At 40.1% G+C, this 14,202-nt stretch overlaps 1 non-coding gene across 1 annotated transcript; it reads left to right on the top strand.

Moving 5' to 3' along the window:
* Positions 1-2,349: 2,349 nt before the first annotated feature.
* LOC140534966 (U6 spliceosomal RNA) lies at positions 2,350-2,451 on the top strand. Its single transcript, XR_011977506.1, has one exon. It is a non-coding gene; the product is annotated as a U6 spliceosomal RNA (small nuclear RNA).
* Positions 2,452-14,202: the final 11,751 nt, after the last annotated feature.

Raw genomic sequence — 14,202 nt, 5'->3', positions numbered from 1 at the left:
AGATGGCAAATATACCGTTTAATATCAGACTGAGTTAAACCTGTGTTAAAAGACCAGCAGCTGGAAAGCTCCAGTAGAAATCCTGATTTAATGATCATATAAATGATCAGGACAGACGAAGAGGTTCGTTAAGCAGGGTGACCAGACGCCCTCTTTTTACCGGACATGTTCTCTATTTGGGATGTGAAAAATGTGTGCGCATTTATTTCACATCTGTGTCTCTTTCTACAGTCACTACTCAGTCTGTGTGCGGATTTATACACTGGAGTTTAATATTAGAGAACAACACACAATTTCCTAAATGTCAAGGTCACAATGTAGTCCTATGTGAATTTGTCCTAACAGGAGTGAGCAGTATTTTAAACATATTTCATGAGTTGCATATATTCTAATGCACAGTATAAAAACGTAAATGAGGTTTTTGAAAAAGAACACTGATCAAAATTAGAGAACACTCTCAGACACCTGCAAATTGTTGGTGTTAATCTGGCACGTGGTGCTAATTTCCTTAATTATCTGACAAACCCTATTTAACTGGCAGCAAAACTTTCCTGTTTTCACTGACTTTGCAAGATGGAAAGCCGTTCCAAAGTGACTGAAACCCTCCGTCAGCAGGTTGTCAAGATGAAGGCCAAAAGGGTGACCCTATCAGCCATAGCAAGAGAAGTTGGTCATTCCAAGTCTGTGATTTCTAGAATACTGCATCTTTACAACACCACAAACTCATTCAAGTCCCCCTAGAAGGCTGGTCGTCCACGAAAGACAAATGCAAGAGAGGACAGGATAATGCGGAGAATCTCCATGGGCAATCGGTTCAACACTGCAGCTGGAATTGCTCACCAGTTCAACGTTTACAAGCATTTGGACTGAAATCCCACTCTGCAGTGACCAAACCTCTCATTAGCAGAAAGAATCAAAAGGCTATATTAACCTTTGCTGAGGAGCATGTTGTGTGGACAGAGGAAAAGTGTTCCAGAGTTCACTTTAGTGATGAAAGCAAGTTTCATTTATTTGGGTCTGATAGGAAACATTATGTTCGTTGACAAGCTGGGGAAAGACTGAACCCAAAGTGTGTAAAGAAGGAAATGTAATGGGTTGTGGAATGTTTTCAGCAGCAGGAGTTGGGCCTCTCATATAGCTACATGGCAGAGAGAATGCAAGTGTGTATCAGAACCTTCTTCAACAACACGTGGTTCCTTCCTTGCATTTGTCACTCAATCAGCCAGCAATTTTCATGCGTGACAATGCCCCCTGTCACACAGCAAAACGGGTAAAGCAGTTCCTTGAAACTGAAAACATTGAAACAATGAATGGCCAGCTCAGAATCCTGATCTAAACCCAATAGAAAACCTCTGGAAAACCCTTGGTGATAAAGTTATGGCCAAGAAACCCACTACAGTCACCGAACTGTGGAAGAAACTGCAAGAAGAGTGGACCAAAATCACACCAGAGCAGAGTGAGAGACTAGTGATGTCCTGTAACCACATATGTGCTGAAGTCATTCAGAGCACATGGCTGTACACTTCCTACTGACTGTTGTAACCTTCAGAAAATGTAGTTGTAATCTTTCTCTGTGCTACAGTCATTGCTGTTCTCTAATTTTGATTATTGTGTTTTTTGTGAAATAAAGATTTGTTGTTGAATACTTTGGTTATTTTGTTAAACGCTGTTCTAGTGGTATGGTATATCCCTAACAAAAATCCTTCAAATGTTGACCAATGAAGATTGCATTATTTCTGCAAAAATCAAGTGTTCATACATTGTTCTCTAATTTTGATTTCCAGTGTACAGCTTTAAACACGCCTGTTGAAGCACACTTTTAATAATCGATTATTATCAATTTTATAGATTCGATGTAGCAGCTCTAATGCAGACATTTCCTCCAAGTCAGCCGTTTTGTAGGTGCTATTGTCCTTCTAAAGCTGTACTGGTCTGCAGAGGAATGATTTCTTGAATTCTGAAACTAAAATTCAAATGTTTAATTATTATTATTAATTATTTTGCACAGTTTAAAATATTACTATTTATTTTTACATATAAGTTGACCATTTCTGTACAAGATATTAAGGTTGCATAGAGGCCAAACCTTAATCCACTGCATTCAACCGATACTCACTGTCATGCTGGCTAAGCTAGACATGGACGGGTGAACACTCGCAGGGACGGTGCGATGCATGATAACGTTTTAATCAAATAAACAGGGGAAAACACAAGAGTGCAGCAATAACAGAGAGGGATAAACAAGACAAACGTGACAAACTAATGCGGGCAAAACCTGAAGGCCACCTGAGGCTGGTAGGCAGCCAGGGAGCAACGCGAGGCTGGGCCAACCTAACGGAGGGGGGAAGCTTGCTACGGCAGCACATATACTAAAATTGGAACGATACAGAGAAGATTAGCATGGCCCTGCGCAAGGATGACACGCAAAATCGTGAAGCGTCCAATCTTTTTGTGGGGGCAGTGGTGGCTCAGCGGTTAGAGCGCCGGGATATCGATAACAGGGTTGTGGGTTCGATTCCCGGGCTCGGCAAGCTGCCACTGTTGGTCCCTTGAGCAAGGCCCTTTACCCTCTCTGCTCCCCGGGCGCTGGAGTTGGCTGCCCACCGCTCTGGGTGTGTGTGTGTGTACTTACTGCCCCTAACACATGTGTGCGTGTGAGTGTGTGTTCACTACCAAATGGGTTAAATGCGGAGGACACATTTGTGTACACTGTACAGTGACAAATACGTGCACCTTTAGGTACAGGAACCCAAACCGCGCTCGTCAGGCGCTGATAAACTTACGTGACTAGAGTGCAAGGAAACCGGACGCCGACTCTTACTGGCGACCAACCAGTGAACCAGACAGCGAACTCCTTCTGAATCAGCTCCGATAGAGCATACACTACCGAAACCCGTAGACTCTCCTAGAAGTCTCATGAACGTGAGGCCAACATAACGCTTGACGTCGCAAGAGTAATTCTCGGCCCAGACCTTGGCGTTTGCTCCCCTTTTGTACCCCAGCTCTCAGGTGACCCAAATCAGAACATGATAACAGGAATCGGGTGTCAACGTAAAAGTCCTTGAACATGAAGCCTGTAGACTCAACATGAAGTCTGACACTCAATTCATAATCAATGCTAAACGAGTCTGCTTTCACTAAAGCTTTCTCTTCTTTTAAGCATATCATGAGTTTTAACTCTTTAAACAGTTTAAGAACTAGAGCTCAAGCTGTACGCACCTCTCCTCAGCCATTCCGCAGAAGACTGGTGTTCTGCCGATTTGTGCTACCCATCCAAATGTGATCTGCGCAAGCGCGGACCCACAATCCACCAACAAATGCTTTCATGTGTTTTTTATATTAAATCTGTTTTTCTCACATGCAAAATACAATCTCAGCAGACATGTAGAAAGTACTAGAGACCCAGACTTGAGTAAAAGTACAAGTGCTCTATCAAAAAAGTGACTTGAGTAGAAGCAGAAATGTCTTTAAGCTCCAGACTTAAGTAACTACATGCAATACTTATGTACTTCCACTTAAGTACTGAAAGTAAAAGTACAGTTTTGTGTTCTGTAGTTCTTACAGAAAGCAGTCAAAAGTCTGAGTATCACTGTTTTTATTATTTCAAATGCTCAGACGTAAGGACTGTCACAGTTCCTCTGGCTGTAGTAGAAGGACAGAACTGTAGAAGACGGAGTTCATGAACACGAGTCTTCAGTTAACTCTCTAAACAAACTCGCCCAAAAGAGAGAAAGCTGAACAAAACTGACTCAACCTGCCACATACAAGAGTTTCATCTGTAAAAGCAGTGAGGAGAGCAGCTTAAAACCCTGAGCTTCACTCTCTGTAAACTAGACTACAGCTAAAAGATCTCTGGCCATTCGGCCACATACGAGTATTTGAAGGTGGGGAAGGTGGTGTTTCTTCTAGTGGTTCTTCCATCTCGGAATAAACTACAGAGCTCTAGCGTTAGTGTCCTCACTGCAGCTGCAGCACATAAACATCTAACAGAGTAAAAGTATTAAACTCATCCAAAATATGTAGTGAAGTAAAAGTGGAAGTAGGAGATAAAATAATCCTCCAGTAGATACAGATACAGTATTTTAGTACTTAAGTACAGTACTGAAGTAGTTCTACTTCATTACTATATATCTCTGAATCTGAGGATTTACTTGGGTGTTAATATATATAAATATATAAAATGATTTCTTATTACCTCTATTAGCTCATATTTACACTGACATGGTGATTTACACTCTCCTGCTGGGAGCGTTCTCTCATATAATGATTTTAGTCTATCATCATTTCCTACTTACTGGTGTATTTAGGCAGCTTTACCTGTAAATATACACTATGGTAACATTGACAGGAAACGTGATCCACGCACAAACCTGGTTAGTGCGAGAAACATGAGTGATGACATCAACTAATGCAGAGGCTTCCTCCAAGTACTTCAGCCGTCTAGTAGGTACTAGTTTCCTCCTGAGGCCGTACTGACCTGCAGAGGAACGATTCCTCAAATCCTGAAACTAAAATATGTATATTTAATAATTATGTACAGTTAAAAATATTAGACAAATTTATTAAAAATACACCTCAGAGGATAAATGTACCATCTCTATAGGAAATAAATCTTGCTGTTGTTAAAACAACCCTTGAGGAGCAGATCTGTGATACTCATCACACGGGTTCCTACAACAGCTTGCACTGCTAATGACAGAAAGAACAGAAAAACCAGAGGAAGCTGAAAGTGTGGAAGGCGATGCCAAGGTGTGACTACTTTTTTCAGATCCCCTGAGGTGGTGTACTGAAGCTAAATACCACACATTCAGTCACTGTCCAAATACTTATGACCCTGATTGTATTTAAATCAGCCCAACATTCTAAGCTCTAATGTTTATCTAATGTTGGTCTTGTCCATGGTTAGGTTTGGAGTCTGACTGTTTGAGGCTGTGGACAGGCTTCTTTTATACAGATAACAAGGTCAAACAGGTGGCATTAATACAGGTAACGAGTGGAGGACAGAAGAGTTACAGGCCTGTCAGAGCCAGAAATCTTGCTTGTTTATGGGTGACCAAATACTTATTTTCCACCATAATTTACAAATAAATTCTTTCAAAATTCTACCATCTGATTTCCTGGATTTTTTCCTGGCCAGACCTGAAGGGATGAACACTCGCAGAGATGGAAATCGAAGCAAGATACTTTATTAACCGAATACAAAACAACGGAATCCGAAAAACAAAGTGCAGCAACATGGGCAAAACCATGAACAGAACCAAAACGCAACAAATCAGATGGCAAAAAAAAAAACCTGGGGCTGGGAGGAGCAGGGAGCTAAACGAGAGTGAAACGAGGGGGAGAACTAAAGGGGTATAAACACAAAGCCACAAGCCTCGCTTGGGCAGAGGGGGGAGATACAAAACTAAGGACAGAGCCGAGCTCTGTGTACAAACAAAGGTAGCTGGGGAACCAGCTGCCAGACCAGAAAACAAGGCCAACCTAATCTGAACCTACTGCCTAGAACTTGGGTCACCATGAAACCTGAGCAGGAAGCGAACGTACCTGGCTTGCCTCAGAGTTGGATTGAGAATCTCTCCTAAACATGGGCCGCAAAACTAGAGCTGACCTGAACACGGCGGTAACGTGTGTGGAATCCCCGAGCGTCACAGGGATTCCAGTAGAGTCAATTCACGGCAGTGAACAAAGGGAACTACGCTCCTTTAGTACTCCCAGTCCCAGGTGAAACACATGAACAATGAATCAACACAAATGAACAGAAACAAACAGGAAGTCCTTATTATTATTATTATTACTATTATTATTTAATATCTTTTAATTATAATAATATTATTTTTGAACGTCCAGTGAACAGTTTAAACTCACCCGGCATATCGAGAGTCTCTACACCCAACTGAATGACGCGTGGAAGAATCGCCATCTAGCGATCATTATATGTCAGTAACAGCTTCCTTGTATAAAGACTCGCTTCCTGGGGCTTCTCGTGACATTTAAGGTGAGATGGTAAATATTTGTTGTCATTCCTTGTGTAACATTTCCTATATTTAATTTAACATAAAATACGTCTCATATGAGGGGTTAGGTTGGGTGGTGTGAGGAGTTTAATTGAACCCTACGCCACTGTTTCCTTAAACTAGAAGCTGAGTGAATATTTACTGCTGGAAGGTCTAATTTACACTGAAGAGTGATATCATTTCCCTTTATGCTTTAAAAATTAAATTCTTTAGAAATATTTATTCAGTCTTTATTACACACTGTGCTGTAATGGCTCCCGCGAGCTTAAGACTCTCCACAGAGGGCGCCATTAGCGCACAACTAGCTCTGTTTGAGTCGATTCTGCGCATGCGTGGACCAATCATTTTTACAGTTTTCATGTGTTTTTCATGATAATTTTTCTCGTTGCTTCATGCAATCTCAGCTTACTGTTAATATTTGCTAGAGTGTAAAAGTGTAAACTGTGATTAAAAAAATAAAAGTAATAAAAAACGATTTCTTATCACCTCTGTTACCTCATTATTATTACTGTCATATAGTCACTAACACTATATCTCTCATATACTTCTGCTGGAAGCATTCTCTGATAAGATGCTTTTAGCCTGTAGAAATATCCCACCTACTGGTTTATTTAGGCACATTTACCTTTATAAATAAACACAAGGCTGCACAACTCGACCGGACCGCCATCGTCTGCATACTGATTATCATACAGGCGTCTCTGCCATCAATGAAGATAGAGTACAAACTACATCCTCTCCTTATTAGAAGGACTTGAGCAGCTTTGGTGTAGAGATGGTCATTGAGAAGCTTTTCAGAGTATTAACACAGTTCAGTGCTGTTGAAGCATTTGACTCCTGACTCCATGCTGCCACCTAGCGTCTAGTTTCATTTCCTACAATGACTGTTTCTGTCCTTTAATACAAGTTAATGGCAATTTGATATTTTCTAAATTAAATTAATATACCACTGAAATAATTCTCATTAATAAAATAATAAAATTAACTTTATTTTACCTAAAAATGTCTCTCTCTTCTTTCTTTTTTACACACTTTCACACACTCTGGAAAGTGGGCGTCAGAGTGACTGCATTCAACCCATATTCACTACATAATCAATGCTAAACGAGTCTGTGTCTGTTGGGATTGTTGGGCCCTCATCTGTTTAGAAGCATACTATCTTAATTGCTGCTGCCCTGACATTGCATTTAAACCACTCCCATTTGTTCAGATGTGAAATTTCCAGTAGTGAAATATCTTCAATTAAGCAAAAGGTTACTATTAAATTTCCAAATTGAATTCAAAGGTGATTTACATTTATTCCCAAGAGAGGAACAAGGTAACTGAACAGTGATCAGTTAAAGGAGATGCTGAAATTTCACAGCTTAAAATACTATCTGTCACATTGTGAGGGATTAACCAGTAGTGTAGCCTTGAACACTGACCGTTATTGGAAGCATTAAACCAGGAGTACTGTCTGGCATTGGGGTTTCTTAGTCTCCAATACTAATCTGACAGACTGTTGGAGGACAAGTTATTGAAAATATAATCAAAAAGATGATTCTGCCCTCTAGAGGGAGGACGGTCAACTGAGCCGTCTGGAACTACATTAAAGTCTTCTCCTATAACAACCTGATCTGTCGAGTATTTTACCTTCCATTACTTTATTACTTATCTTCCTACAAAGGTCTGCTTCAAATATTTGGTTAATCGCTGTACTGTTATTCCCATATACACAAACTAAAATGAATTTTGCTCCATCAGTATTCACAACTACCATTGACCAATGACATCTGTGTCACATACATGGTCCAATAAATCTACACTATGGTAGCATGCTTTGACAAGTAAGTGAAACTCACCAGAACATGTGATCCATGTACGAACAGTCCTAGTTAGCACAAGAAATATGCGTGGTAACGTCAACAACTAAACGACTATTAAATACTAATGTACTAATTGGGTCATTGATTTTTGTAGACTAAGTCGATTAATTGTCGCACCCCTACAGCAGATATTCTGTCTGGTTTGTTCTGTAAAGTAATGACATAAAAACAGTAATATTAGTAATATTAGAATCTGAACAGTTGGTAATTATATGGAATATTATATGGAAATTATATAAACATCAGGGAAAATATGTAAAATTGGTATATTTGGAATTGTACAATAATATATGTTGTTTATATCCTGTAATATAACCTTATTTGTTTTACTACAGACTCACTATAAGAGCTTATATGTAAATATGTTTATTTGGAACAGATCGTGCATAATAGTGTAAAATAGTGTATATGTTTATATATTCTGTATTTGAATGTGAATATTGTATACTTCATAATAAAAGTCACTATAAAAGATTTTAGTTGAGTTAGGGAAGCACTCATTTGTCAGCCTGATAATGTCTCTGTTTGTCTGTCTCTCAGTAAAGGCTGAAGAGGCCATGGATCAGCACAGAGGTCTCTCCACCAGCGGAGCTCGTCTCAGGCTGAGTCAGAAATAGTGGGTGGACTAACGGAAGTCTAAATCAAGTGTTATTCAGAACCTGATTTCTGAACATCTTCAGTTGAGTCATATATGAATGTTGCTGATCTGTTTCTTAAACTGGTTGTTTTTGGTACTAAATCTACATCTACAGAGGAGCTTTACTACCTCTGATCTGAAGGAGAAGTGTATTCAATGAGGGAGGAGCATAGTAATGAGGCCGCCCTGACCTGCAGACAAACGATTTCTCAAACCCTGAAACTAAAATATGAATATTTAATAATTATGTACATTTTAAAATATTTATCTAAATTTCATAAAAACACACCTCAGAAGATAAATGTATCATTTCTGTAGGAGATGTTCCCAAATAAATCTTGCTGTTGGTAAAACAACCATTGAGGAGCAGATTGTGGTACTCATCATCCATAAGGAGCTGAAGGTCTGGACAGCGATGCCAAGGTTCCTATTTTCCTGTTATTTAAACAATTATTTTTTAAACCAGATATGAACCAATTATGGTTACCTGGTGGATTTGATTGCATTCTGCGACAACAGCTTTAGTGAGGTCAATATATTGGTTGATCACCCCACCTAATCATCCCCAACTCTCCAACCTATCTCTAAAGTTTTGGATGAAGCACCATCCATCATTTCAGAAAACACAGTTCCACTGCTCCACAGCTCAATCTAACCTACAGGGGCTAGACAAGCTGTGTGTGTGTGTGTGCATTTGCACATCTGTGTCAGCAATGGGTGCAACATAAAGTAGCTGAAAGCATTGTTTAGAAAGGTTGTCCACAAATATTTGGACTTATAGTGTAAGTTAAGTGAAACGCTTGGTAGGTTTGAAAGTAGGTTACTCTCAGACAACCCTGAAAAAAGTGCAGTGGTTGAATGTTCTACACCTCAGGCATCAACTCTCTACTGGTGTCCAGTTCAATGTGGAGGGTGAAGCTTGTCCCGGTGGCCTCAGTGATACAAACCAGAACGTCCACACTCTGTTGGGCAGCGGATCTTCTCCCATAGACACTGACCAGCCCAGGACCAGAGGACCGGAGAGTGATCCATACTGAGGCCATGGAACAGCAGGGAGGTCTCTCCACCAATGAAGCTCGTCTCTGGGACTAAATCAGGAGCAGTGGGTGTTCTGAAGGCAGTTTGAATCAAGAAGCACAGCAAGAAGATTCAGAACCTGATTTCTGAACATCTTCAGTTGAGTCATGTACAGGTGCTGGTCATAAAATTAGAATATTTTGAAAAAGTTTATTTCAATTCCATTCAAAAAGGTAAACTTGTATATTATATTCATTCATTACACACAGACTGATATATTTCAAGTGTTTATTTCTTTTAATTTTAATGGTTATAACTGACAACTAATGAAACCCCAAATTCAATATTTATAAAATTTGTGTAAAATACAATTAATAAAAACATTAAAAACTTGATTTGATTTTAAACTACATATATTCTTAATTTATTATGTGTTGGTAACTTTTAATTATTTAGTAAATATTAATGAACCCCAGTCCCACTTTTTACAGTGCACTGCTTCTCAGTAAGTCCGCTTCATGTCCACATCAGAAACAACTGAGTTTCCATTTAGTCTAGAAGGACAAGGCTTTACTCTATGAGGCCAAAACTCTGTCATAAGCCTAGACTGATGATTCCCAACTCCACTCATTGAAGCAACCCTCCCTGCTTACTTTCCAGCTCTCTTTGCTTAAGCACAGCTGATCCAACTCATCAATGGTTTGAGGAGCAGCTGATCAGTCTGATCAGTTCTGCTAATGGAGAGAGAATGGATTTCTGATCACTGAACTGATGAGCTCAGTTAACTCATTACTGCCAGTGTACAACCTATAGAACAAAGCCCTGATTTAATGAACAGGGACATGTCCAGGACTTCTCAGTAATGCTCCTCTATAGTTTCTATAATTAATAAAAAGAAATCATTATTCACAGGACCCACAGCATACCTGCATCACAAGTATATGTTCAAATCTATACATGCACCACAGTTTAGCCTCACAAAAACAGGTACAGGCTCACATCAGACATCCTGATGAAATTTGAGATCTGGATCTTCTGAGTGTGGCAGACCAAGCTAAGCTGCAGTTGTTCTACAGGATATTATCAGAGTTATTCACTGACATATTTCTCAGGGCAGTCCAAAATGCAGATGAGAGCCGGCTTGTCCTCATTCATGGCTGCTGCTTAGTTCACCTTCAGCATTCTTTAGGACCAGACCATTAAGTAGTCTGATAAAAGAGCGGAAAAGGTCTTCTGATGACTCTCTTTAACCGTGTCCTAATCTGAGGAAACAAGGACAGACATTAAATAACACTTGAATAGGATATATACAGTAAATCTGACATGACTTGTGTGACTGGTTAGCTGTCTCTCAGTGACCAGAGCTGACCATCTCTCGAGGACCTCCTTCTGGGTTTCTTTGTATGTTGTACAAATTCCACATGAGATGCAGTGCAGAGTGCAGATCATTTAATTCCTACAGTATTTTCAAGCCTGTCAAGCAGAATTGGATGATCTACGGTGTCAAAGGCAGCACTAAGGTCAAGCAGCACAAGAATAGTAGTGCAGCCTCTATCAAATGAAACGAGGAGGTCATTTGTGGCTCTTAGTAACGCTGTTTCAGTGCTGTGGTTGGGTCTAAATCCAGACTGAAAGACCTTGTAAATGCTACTGTTGTGCACAGCAGCAGAAACACTGCTTTTTCTAGGACCTTGGCTATGAAGGGGAGATGTGAGATTGGTGTATAATTACCAAGCTCATTGGGGTCGAGGTTAGGTTTTTTGAGAACAGGCTTTATAATTGCTGAATTAAAGGATTTAGGTATGTAGCCAATGTTGAGGGAAGAGTTAACTATGGCCAGTACTGATTGTATAACCCTAGGCAGAACCTGTTTAAACAACTGTGTTGGAACAGGATCTAGTACACAGGATGACTTTAATAGGCTATTCAGAGTATTCAGAGTGTGCATTAAAGCTGGTGCACCATTCATCAACATTCACTGCAGTGGTCAGGGACTGACTATGAATTTTTAGTCCAATGTTCTCAATTTTATCCTGCTAATGTCAGCAGGAATGGCTGAGTTAGTTTGTCTGTGACTGCTGGTGAGTTTATTCACAGTATTAAAAAGGAATCTGGGGATATTTTTGTTATTGTATATTAGAGATGTGATTTATGACGATTTGGCTTTAATTAAAGCTTTTTTGTATTCCGCATGACTATGATGCCATTCAAGCCATAGAGAGTATGCGTATGGTCATTACACCAAGGCGCTAGCTTTCTCTCCCTAATTTGTTTGATCTTAATTGACGCAACATTGTCAAGATTAAAGCGGAGCACAGACAGCAGATCATCTGTTTCATGCTCAAGATCTATATGATAAGATGGGCTGGAGATGGTTAAATCTGGAAGGTTATTTATAAATACACTAGCTGTAGACATTGTTATGGTACGTTTGCTCATAAAGCGAGGCGTCAGGTGGATATCCTGGTTTAAGACTACAAACATGATTAGGTAATGGTCAGAAATGGAGTCAGGCTGAGAAATGCTTACTAAATGTTCTGTTTCAATACGCAGGGTCAGAACTAGGTCTAGTGTATGGTTGGACCTATATCTATGAGTTGGACCTATAACATTTTGAATAAATCCCAAAGCATCTAAGATTGATTTAAACCCAGTTCTAAGGGGGTCCTGAGTCTTTTCAAAGTGAATATTGAAATCTCCAACAATCAAAGCCTTATCAGTAGAGACAGCTACTTCTGAAAAGAAGTCAGCAATTTCACTAAGAAAATCTGTATAAGGTCCAGGAGGACGACAGACTGTAATAAGCAGAAAAGAGAGCTGCTTTCTAGAAGCCGGAGAAAAGCCTGCCACTTTAAGACTAAGCACTTCAAACGATTTAGCTTCATAACCTGAGTTTAGGATTATGCCTAGAACTGAATCATAGATTGTGGCTACGCCGCCGCCACGACCAGACCTGAGTGGATAACTGCAGTAGTTAAAGCCTGGGGTAGTCGATTCATTCACAGCAATAATTCATTAGGTTTAACCCACGTTTCACAGAGACACAGTGAACTGAGGGGGTTTACAATAAGAATTTCATTGACAATGACGGCTTTACGTGCCAGAGACCGTATGTTTAACAGCCCAAACTTAATGCAGGAGTTGCTAGTACTCGGACATCACGAAGCGCTAACGTTGATTCTGATCGGGTCATTAAAACTGATTTTTGAACGTCTACGATTGCGGATTATATAAGGGACAGACACAGTCTCAATACTGCAGGGTTTATCTGATAAGCTATATGAGAGTGATACTGGTAAATTACTATTTCCCACACCATCCAAGACATGGCAGAGTGAAACACTTACCTGAGTGGTATGACTGGGTAGAGCCGCAGTGGAGCAGTGGAGAGTCGGCAGAATGTCTCACTCTTGACCATACGTGGGCATGGGGCCGGAGATGATGATCCTGGTGTCTGTCTTCTTCCGGACAGTGTCCAGAAGTGTGCCGTAGTGCTCCTTCAGCTGCCTCGGGAGGAGACGCCGTTCGTTCCATTGTGGAGAACCACGGTGCCGACGGCAACAGGCTTCTGCAGCACCAAGGAAAGGCGCCAGGCAACACCTACCCGCTCGTCTTCTGTTTGTGGAGCTCGGCCTGCTTCTCCAACAGCCACTGGATCTGCTGGTCCAGCAGTGCAAGCTCCTTGCTGAGCGTCTGAAGAGCACGTTCCTCTGCGGTCACCATGTTCCTTGAGGTAAACAAACACATAGAAACACAATCGATGGATGGTGAGATGAAGGAACGTGAAGTAAGAGGTCACAGTTGGCACGAAGATTACAACACCAACTAGCTAAGAGAAATAAGCAAAAGCAAAGATGAAGGAATATTAACTAAGGACTAGGAGAAACAAGTATTATTTTCAAGTAATAAGAGAGCAAACAAACAAACAGCAGATGAGCGAGCGTACGACCTGTCCACCGGAACCAGAAACACTTGCAGAGTTCATAGCTTTATGATGGGAGAGTCATATGTCTGCTGTAACTGGTGGGTCATCATTTTCTATCTGTGGGGCTCTGGTAGGAATCTGCACCCAACATGTTGCACAGCTGGACTGTAATACCTTTATGTGTGTATTGGGGAATGTGGGGATGGGTCATTTATGCTTGATTTAAATATTAGAAATGTAAGAATAAATCACAGGTAATAACTTTTTAAAATTCGACTCTGTGGTTTTACACAGAAAATTAAATTCACTTAATGAAGAGATCAGTCTTTAAATGAATCAAATGCATCAATAAAGTCAAAGTTCAAATCTGTTCAAATATCATTTATACCGTCTTATAGGGTTGATAATCTTTGTGCACATATTTCCTAGCAGTTCTTAATTTTTAAATGCATTATTGACAGTATTTGATGTATTTGGCAGAGATAGATCAGCATAACTAAAGTCTTTGTTAAATTGCAGAAGATTCTGCTTTTGTCAATAAAGATTACTTTATTTTACAGTTTTGTTAAAAAGCCTCAACCGCTAAAAGCTGTTAAAACAGATTTTTAATGTATTCAATGTATTCAGATTTTGTCAATATGTGCATCTATTTATAACTCTTGCAGTTTATCAGTTTGACCACAAGGTGACATCCAAGCTCCATCCATGAGGTCAATTCCAAAGGGATTCCTTCTCACTGTATAG

Source organism: Salminus brasiliensis, chromosome 14, assembly GCF_030463535.1.
Source record: "Salminus brasiliensis chromosome 14, fSalBra1.hap2, whole genome shotgun sequence".
Lineage (NCBI taxonomy): Eukaryota > Metazoa > Chordata > Actinopteri > Characiformes > Bryconidae > Salminus > Salminus brasiliensis.
Note: the sequence above shows the minus strand (reverse complement) of the source record. Positions and strands in the feature narration are given on the sequence as shown.